The sequence below is a fragment of the Malania oleifera genome, chromosome 1, assembly GCF_029873635.1.
Source record: "Malania oleifera isolate guangnan ecotype guangnan chromosome 1, ASM2987363v1, whole genome shotgun sequence".
Taxonomy (NCBI): domain Eukaryota; kingdom Viridiplantae; phylum Streptophyta; class Magnoliopsida; order Santalales; family Ximeniaceae; genus Malania; species Malania oleifera.
The window spans coordinates 32,299,156-32,308,964 of record NC_080417.1 but is presented as its reverse complement, the minus strand read 5'-3'; the positions used below and the strand labels follow the sequence as shown (position 1 = coordinate 32,308,964).

The following is a 9,809-nucleotide window of genomic DNA, read 5'->3' as shown; positions in this document are numbered from 1 at the left end:
GTTTTGATAATGACAAACCACAGTATCCCACTTGTGTAACTGAGTGTGAACAGGTTTATATTTCTGTAAGCACAAGTGATGAATGTAAAATGGAAGTTGTAAAGAGCACTGAGAAGAACACCAATCGGCATATTCCATGGAGCATTGAGGAGCAGAAGACATGAAGACTTTATTTATTTTCTGGGTTGTAATAGTAATTAGGGTTGAATGTGCATGCATCTTACATGATTTAAAATTGAAGCTCTACCTGACCTTAGATTGACCATAGGACCTCCAAATAATATGAAGAACTCTTTTCATAAAATGCCTAACTTATACAAAGGTTTTTAAATGGTTTTAAAGTTAAAAGAAGGCAAAAACTATATTTTTCAAAGGGGTCGGTCAACTGGCCAGTTGACCGAATGTTAGAAATGAGAAATTTTATCACTCAATTGGATCTTATATCAAACCATGTTCAACATGAAAATTGTGGTATTTTCCCATAGCTTGATTTTGATACCAAGACCATCCAAATTGGAGTTACACAGAAAAAGTTATGGCCAAAACACTGAAACGTGTCCGTAAGAGAAAAACTACCTTCATGTTTCTTTCGTCTCATTGATGGACATTTTTCTTAAACCAACAGTCATTATCCTAAAATATATTCAACATGAAAGTTGTGGGAATTTCTCTTAGCTTTCTATTGATGTAAATAACATCCAATTTTGAGGTGTGTGGAAAAAGTTATGGCCAAAACACTGAATAGTGTCTGCACAGAAAAGTAGAGGCCGGTCGACCGAGCCTTCACTACGGTCGACCGAAACTCGTTGATTTCAGCCCCGGTCGAACGTACCTTGAGCCTGGTCAACCGAGCCTTCACTAAGGTCGACCAAAACTCATTCATTTTAAGCCCCGGTAGACCGTACCTTGTGCCTAGTCGACCGACCTTCTCAGGAAAGTGTCCCAACGGCTAGTTTTCAAAATAAAAATATATTTTAAGTTCCCAACGGCTATATAACGGTCACAAGGGGTTTTTTCCTATAAATACAACCCCAAAACACTTGAAAATGTTGGAGAATCCCTTTGTTAAATTAGTTTATCATTCTTTGATTCTCCCACACTTCTATACCCCATTTGTTCTTTAAATTCTTATTTTTCTCCTACTCTCCTTTTATTTGAAAATCATTTTGGGAGAAAATATTCTTGGAGGTTTTATGTGAAGAGGCTTGAGCATATATCATATACATATATATTGTTTGATGGCCTTCTTCTTTCATTTGTGATATATTTTCAAAGATTAAAATGTCTCCCATTCTCTTCTTTTGAAAACCATTTTTGGGGAAAATACTTTTGGGGTTATATTTGAAGAGGCTTGAGCATATAACATTCTTCATATGTATATTGCTTGAAGGCCTTTCTATTTTTCATGTTTTTCAAAGATTAAATTTCTCCCATATTCTTTTAATTGGAAAAATTTTTTTTGGAGAAATTTATTGTGAAAAATGTCTTGAAGGCTTGGGCTAATATTCTTACTCATATATTTTTCTTGAATGCCTTCTTGGGATTAATTTTACTGAGGACAATCATTTTGAAGAAAACCCTAATATTCTCTTACTCTTATTTTGACATACATTTGTTGGAGAATTTCTTTGGGTTATACAAGAGGGAGCCTTGAGCATATATCAATTTAATATATACTTGCTTGAGAGGCTTCTCCTTCTATTTTATAAAGGTCAATCATTTTCCAAACTCTCAAGTTTTACTTGAAAAATATTTTAAGAGAAAACCCATACTCTATATGAGCTTCATTTCAAAATCATATGAGAATGCATATTAGATTTTAATGTTGTACATCTCTGCTTGTATTTTAGAAGCATATTTTATGTACAAAATGATTTTATTGTAACGGTTCGGTTCAGCCCGTTAATTGAACTGGGGAGTCTTAGCCCCGCAAGTGAGACCGGTTCGGTTCAGCCCGGAATTGAACTGGGGAGTCTCAGCCCCGCAAGTGAGACCGGTTCGGTTCAGCCCGGAATTGAACTGCGGAGTCTCAGCCCCGCAAGTGAGACTAGTTTGGCTCAGCCTAGTAATTGAGCTGGGGTTTTCCTCGCCCCGTAAGGAGAGGTTGTAAAAGGCTTTTGCTCCGCCCGGTTAAGTGAGCAAGTATAGTGGAATCCTTGGGGGTAAGCCCAAGGCGGGGATGTAGGCTGGTTTGGCCGAACCTCGATAACAAATCTTGTGTCGCTCTTTCTATTTTATTTAAATTCCTACACTTTAATTTCAGCATGTGTATGAATGTTTATTTAATGTCGAAATTGTTCTCATGCACACATTTGATTTAAATAAGATACTGCACATGTGTATGTTTGCTTTTATTGTTAAACTCGTTTTACATACACGTATACATGTTGAATGGGATATGATACTGTAATGAATCGACGAATTGTTTAAATTAGCCAAAAAGTTTTTAAAACCCAATTCACCCCCCCCCCCTCTTGGGATCACACCAATTCCAACATTTTGTGTCAATTTTGTATGAATCATGATAAAATTTGTTTTGATAATAGCATGATATCTTATGAGGCACATTTCAAATAAATTTTATATACTCATAAGATTTTAGGATAAAATATATAAGGGGTCAAAATGCTTTAAATGATTAAATAGTGCTTTAAATTTTAGAACACACTATTGTTATACTAAAAACTTTATGAAAGCAAGCTAATATGAAACTCTTAGTTGATATATTCAATCTAAGCTTAATATACACATATGATTATGATTGGTTAATATATGAAGATATTGGCTATCCCCTTCGAATGGACAAATGTTTTAATTGTTAAAAGATTCTAAGTGTTATGTATATGCTTAAAGTTTAAAATTATTGAATAACAACATATTTTGTCCATCACACAGATTGAGGTTTAGGGAAGTTATCATAGTATTATATATATCATATAATTCTAAACTTATCATTGAGCTTAAAAGATTAATCATTTTCAAATGCATCTATTGCTTATCCCCTGTTAGATATTATAGATTAGAGTTAAGCATAAAATAATGAAAATTAAGAGCATAAGATAAAAATGCTTAGGTTATTTAATTGAGGGGGAGTTCTTTAAAAGCCATCCAATGAAAATTTTTAATCTGTGCTTTTATTTTTTGGATGACCTGTTTAAGCTAAATGCTAATATCCATCCTTGCTAAATGATTATATTATAAATGGGTAAATTTTTTTTAATGTAAACTAGTTTGCTCTAAATGCCTACAATCCATCCTTCATATAAAAGCTTAATCTCACTTGATGGATTGTATTTTTTATATGAACTACTTTGACCTGAATGTCACTATCCATTGTCTGTAAAATGAACATATTTAATGGATAGTCTATATTGATCGTATATTGAAATGCATGTTAGTACTAAATGTCTCCTGCATGGCTGATGCAGTGATATGAACTGCATGCTGGTAGTAGATATAGGTTCTTATATGCTTACACTGAATGGTATCTGTATGATGCAGATTATTTTGAATTATTTGCTTGAACCTATCAGGTTTTAGGTACATGGTAAAAATGGGAAAATGTTCAATTCACAAACGACATGCTTCCAAAATTTCGTTAGAATTTTTCCAAAATTTTTTAAAATTTATAAGCTATGTACTAGAACAAATTATGATAAAATGCATGCTAGGTGAACTTTATGATTATTTTTTAAAATGCATGCAAAATAATAAGATAGTTAACTATTCCATGTTGAATCTTAAAAAGTATGTGCTAAATTGAAAAACATGCACAATCTTCATATTTATTTCCTTGGATGTCCTTCATCATATACACTTATTGTTGTCCTAGGATAACTTGGTTTATGGACACCATTTTGGCCCAAAATCTTTATGTTATGAACTTCATGCTAGACCTAAATGGTTAGTAATCATGCTAAAAATTTCAAGTCCATGTGACTAAGGTTATTGCATGACTTAGGGGAAGTTTTCATTTTGCACACACTCATTGGGTATTTTGAGTTGTGTCATCTTTATAATAAACCCCTATTGCATTACCTTTGAGTATAGCCTTGATTGGCTATTGTGTATTAAATTGAAAAGCAATATGTCATCATAGATGTTGAATGACTAATATTTGCTGCATGCTGAATTCTTTTGAAAGGATGAATATATGAGGAATGCTTTTAAATGACTATCTTCCTTGAACTTAATGCAAGTATGCATGCATGCAAATATACAGGGGGAGTTTAAGCCCCACTTTGAGGAAAAATGAACATAAGCTTAACGTCTATAATCTCTTGCATGCTAAGTATATTATGAAGGATGAACATGTGTTGACTGTACTTAAATGAAATCCATCCTTGACCGTAAATGCACTTATGTGTGCTTGAGACTATACGAGGGAGTCTAAGCTCCATCCTTGAGAAAAGAATTAAAAGTCACCGGCCCCATGGACTCACATTATTATTGTTTCTACTTTTTGAGTCCGAAGTTTCTCTGGGCACCTTGAACATCATATCCTGCATTTATTGAATCAATATTTGATATGGATTGTTCTTGGGGCATATGAACACCTTGTACTTGACTTAATGATGAATTTATAGTGCATATGTGTTTTAGGAATGGTTTTACTGGTAAAATACAAAATTACATAACATATATCCAGTAAAATTTGTTCAAGAATGAGAATAACACTTATACTGTTTTAAACTCGTGATGAATTTTCACAATTAGTATCAGTATAAGTAATTAACAAAATCTAAGCACATATTCAAATTGATAGGGGAGCACCTAGAAATTAAATTCCTATCTTATTGTGCTCACCAGCTTTTCTAGCTTAGATTTGATGTTCTGAGTTCATTGTGGCATATGCTTTATTGTAATGTTTTTATTGAATATCATAAATGGAAATATTTTGTTTGCCACAGTGTCTTAGGCTCTGCCATATGATCCATTCTTTCAAATTGGTTTGATATTTTTATGATCTACATGGTTGGTTTTTCTAGTTATTTGTTGAAATATTTTGTGCATAAATGTCAAACCAGAAAAACATTGCTTGCTTTATCTTTAAAATAAAGTTTCCTTTTTAGCAAGCAAAGATCCCAAGCATTTGTTGACAATCATAAGGGAGATATATATTTATATATTTATATCATATATATTTTCTATTTTTGGCAAGAAACAAACTTACATAGAACATATCCTGTTTTCTTGCTTAGTGCTTAAATGCCTTCATGACATGTGCTATTTTGTGTTAAAAATTGTATGTTGTGAATTTTGAAATTTTTGTAAGGGTGTTATATAACTGGTTTATGGATCTTACATGAAAATACGTGCGACCTAGTTAGACCACTTTAAATTTAAATCTTTTGCGAGTCTTACATTGTGCGAAAATTATAATGGTTTGAGAATATTTCTGGTCTAATCTTGTTAACATGTCATTTTAATGCTTTAAATGACCAGTTAAACTATTTTATATGCTTAATGACTATATCTTTCAAATAATTTTAAAATTTTTATGCCCAAATCATATGCACAAAAAGAGGGAGAGAGTTTTCTAAGAAAAATAAAAATTATTTTGACAAGGGGGAGTTATCTTTTAAGCTAAGTTTGTTTTAAATGATCAAACTTTTCTACTTAACCCTTTTTGCTAAAGTCAAAAAGAGGAGAAGTTTTATGAGCAAAATATTTAAGACCAAAAGGGAAAATCGTTTTAAGGGGCAAAAATATAGGGGTAAAATATCTGAACTTGTGCTTTAACGCAAAAATTTAAATGCATAATTTATTGTAATGTCTTCTTTCTTAAACATGCTTGAGCTTTACTATTTATATTTTACATTATGCACATCCCTAGGGGGACACCTTTCAGGCATATCCCATTTTACTCTTGGATATTTGTCATCATAAAAAAGGGGGAGATTATTGACTTTTTGAGTCTGATCCCTATTTTAATGCTGACAAAGCATCTGTATCTTATGTGTGTACTTAGTTTGTGAACATGTTCATATTTCGGCACACACATAAGGAATAAGGGGAATGGAGGCAAAGACGGATCTTAATGCACATAAACCTGGCATACTTCATGAAGTGAAAAGCAAAAGATCAAGAAGAAGACATTTAATTGTATTGCATTGCATTTAGTTCATTACTTGGTCTATAATAATGCATTGCATGCATGATGTGATTAATAAGCTTAGAAAGACCATAGATAGACCCTAAGGACCAACATTTTGCACTGAAAACCTTTTTCTAACATACTAAAATCATACAGGGTTTTCAAAAATGAATTTAGGGTTAAAACTGGGGAAAAAATGGAGCTTCGGTCGACCTTGGATTTTTTCGCTTAATTTAAAAGCCTTGAGCATAGGGATCTGGACAAGGACCATAGCTGACCTTAGGACACAATATATTTAATGGAAAAATCCCTCACTTAAAAATCATACTCATACATTTAAGGGGAAATTTCGTTAAGCTCAAAATCAGGGGCAAAGTGGGAATTTCACTTGCCTCGGTCGACCAACCATCGCAAGGTCATTTGACCTTGTTTGACCAAATTAAGAAGTTGACCAAAGTCAAAGCTTCAGTTGACCATACCCTTGGTATTATAAATGCCTTGGTCGACCAAACCGTCAAAAGTCAACATGTTGACTTTGCTTGGTCGACCGAACCATGAACCTCTGACACCCCAACTACTTGGTCGACCAAACCTTTCAGTTCAAATTGGCCTTGGTCGACCAAACCTCATGAATGGTCAACTAGCCTCTAGCCTTGGTCAACTGAACCCACGAAGGGTTTAGAAACACCCTGATATGATCGACAAAACCTGTAATGCAAATTTGTCTCAGTCAACCGAATTTATAAAAGTGGTCGACCAGCCCTTACCCTTGGTCGACTAAACCTCTTGTGTTGGATTAATATTTATTGTTTAAACACGCTTAAATTTTAATAAAACAAATTCAAAAATACCATGCGTGTCCCCAAAGGTCAAAATTTTCTGAAACTCTATAAATGCTCCCTCATGACCTCAGATTAGTAACTTTGATTAACTCTAAAATTCTCTCTAAACCTTTGTTAATCAAAGTTCCCCCAACCAAGTTTTATAGTTAAAATCATTCTTTTAGGGAAAATTTTTTTATCCAAATCTCTTCCATGCTTTTACTTCAAAATCATTTTTGAGAGTATTTTATTTAGGGCATTTTACTTGCACATATTCTCACTTGTTCTTTATGTTCTAGAACTCATTTTTTGAGAGTATTGCTTGTATTTCTCCCGATTATTCATTTGATAAATATTTTGGGAAAAATTATTTATAGCACAAATATTTTATTGAGTTTAAATTCCTAGATTTTCAAAATGTTCGCATGTATAGGTTGGATAGCGTTGCACATAATTAATTGAGTAATGAGAACTCATTGGTAAATATAGAAGTAGGAATTAAGTGGAAAATAAGTTTCAAAGAATTTTTAAATGCCCAATTCACCCCCCCCCTCTTGGGATTACACCTGATTCGACAATAGATATAACAGATGATCTTAGATGTATACAAAAATTTAATATGACATAGTATGTTATATGAAATATGATTTATTGAGATGATTACAGAATAGTTTTAACAAATTTACTAAATGCAGTTGATTTATGTATAGATTTGCCTTATTTAGCTGATATAATATACCATGTACAATATATGCTATAACACAATGATACACATGATGCCACACACTGATGTAAGTTTATCTCCCTTATTGAGAGGTGTCTCACCCCAGAACTATAAACATTTTAGGAAACCCAGTTAGAAGAGCGGACCAAGCTCTGAGGTAGAGGAAGCTGTTTTATACTACCCTGTCTGAAGGGTAAGTTGTGGGTTGACTTTGACTCTGTTAGTATGTCATGGTATAAGAGTTATTATGATAATTATTATGTGGGAAAAAATAATAGCAGAAATTTCAGGTCATTACAAAAGGGATGATCTTTTTACTCTTTCTTTCATTTACATGCTTTCATTTACTGCTTTCCATTTACTTGATGTGCATTTGATGAAGGATTGCAGATAAGGATAAGCACTTCTACGTATCGGTATGAGGGAATTAGTCGACTACAAAACCGAGGAGGTGTTCGTTCATCGTTGAGATAGGGTATGCTCCGATTCTCGACCGTGCTCTGGACGGTTGGTGCACCTTTGCTACCCTGTGCCCTCGATTGCCCCTCTCCGCTTTGGCCCGCTCGGGTTAGTACTTCTATGGAAGTCTAGATGAACATAGATAGAGGCATGGCATCTAGCGTCTGATTCGGACCATAGTATCGCTTTGTAGGAGTAGGGTAACTCATAAATTTACTTGCTTTCCAATAGTATAGATTTACTTGCTTTCATTTAATCGCTTTCTAGTAGTTAGAAACAACCACCATTGCAAAATATCACCTTTTACTTTTTTTTTCATAATAAACTAACTTGGAAGTGGTTTACTAACTATGTTTCAAGTCCCTGTGGATCGATACCCGACTTACCCACTTTCTATTGAACTTGGGATAGTTTGGTTTATAAATATTATTTTTGGTAATTAAAGACCCAAGCCTTGGCGAGCCTACCAAATTTTGGCACCGTTGCCAGGGACATAGCTACGATTATAAGCCAACATCCTCTTTAGAGTATTATTGCCTTGTCCATTTGATTTGCTCTCCTTTTATTTTCACTTTCTTACTTAAATCCTATTTTCTTTAGTTTTGTTTTCTATTTTTGAAGTTTTAATATGTGTGCTTATAAGTGTGTATGTTTGGTCTGCATTCTTTGGAACCCGAGATAAATACCATAGATCTTGAGATTGAAAAATACTGTAGGTCCCTTAGGAAACCTATCCGTAATTCGAAGAAAGCTAAGTCGTCTGAACTAAAAGCAATGGACAAAAATAACCCGCCGGTTACCACTGAATAAATCCTGGAACCCCATGCTCCTCACCTACCTGTGGTGAGAGAGCAACACCTACGCCCTCTTAGGGACTACTTTATACCTACTGCATACACATCGCCATCCTGCATCCGGTCCTTAGATGTTGGGGCCGCCCAATTTGAGTTTAAGACTTCAATCATCTTGATGCTACCAAACTTTCATGGGATTTCCATTGAAAATACTTATCAGCATTTGAATGAGTTCTTGGAAATCTGTTCCACCATCCGCATCCCTAATTTCAGTGATAATGCTCTCTGTCTTAAGCTTTTCCTGTTCTCTCTGAAGGATAAAGCCAAATATTGGCTGACGTCCTTAGAACCGAACTCGGTGACCAAATGGGCCACCATGCAACATGAATTTCTTAAAAAGTACTTCCCAATTGGGAAGACTAATCAGCTTCGGAGAGCCATCACAAGTTTCTCACAAATGGATGGGGAACTCTTTTTCAAGACTTGCGAGTGCTTTAGGGACTTGCACTGTAAATTCCCACATCACCAGGTCCCCAAGTGGCAATTAGTCCAAACTTTCTACGAAGGATTGGCTAAGAGATATAGGTCTATGGTTGATGGATCGTGTGGAGGTACTTTCCTTATTAAGCACGAGAATGAGGCCTGGATTCTCTTCGAAAATCAGGCGGAAAATTCTCAGCAGCACATGACTGTCACTCGTAGACTACCTAATTAATCAAATTCCAAACCAAAAGGAGTTTATGAGTTGGCCACTGGCCAAGACCTAGCCCCGACCTTGCATGGCATATATAAAATGTTAGATCAATGCCTGTCCTTAGGACTGCAGACAACAGCGTGTGCAGAGGTTTGTGCAATCTGCTCCGACCCTACCCATACATGTTATAATTGCCCTCACACGCATTCCCAACTTGAGG

At 34.7% G+C, this 9,809-nt stretch overlaps 1 non-coding gene across 1 annotated transcript; it reads right to left on the bottom strand.

Moving 5' to 3' along the window:
• Window positions 1-9,320: 9,320 nt before the first annotated feature.
• LOC131147410 (small nucleolar RNA R71) lies at window positions 9,321-9,426 on the bottom strand. Its single transcript, XR_009134792.1, has one exon. It is a non-coding gene; the product is annotated as a small nucleolar RNA R71 (small nucleolar RNA).
• Window positions 9,427-9,809: the final 383 nt, after the last annotated feature.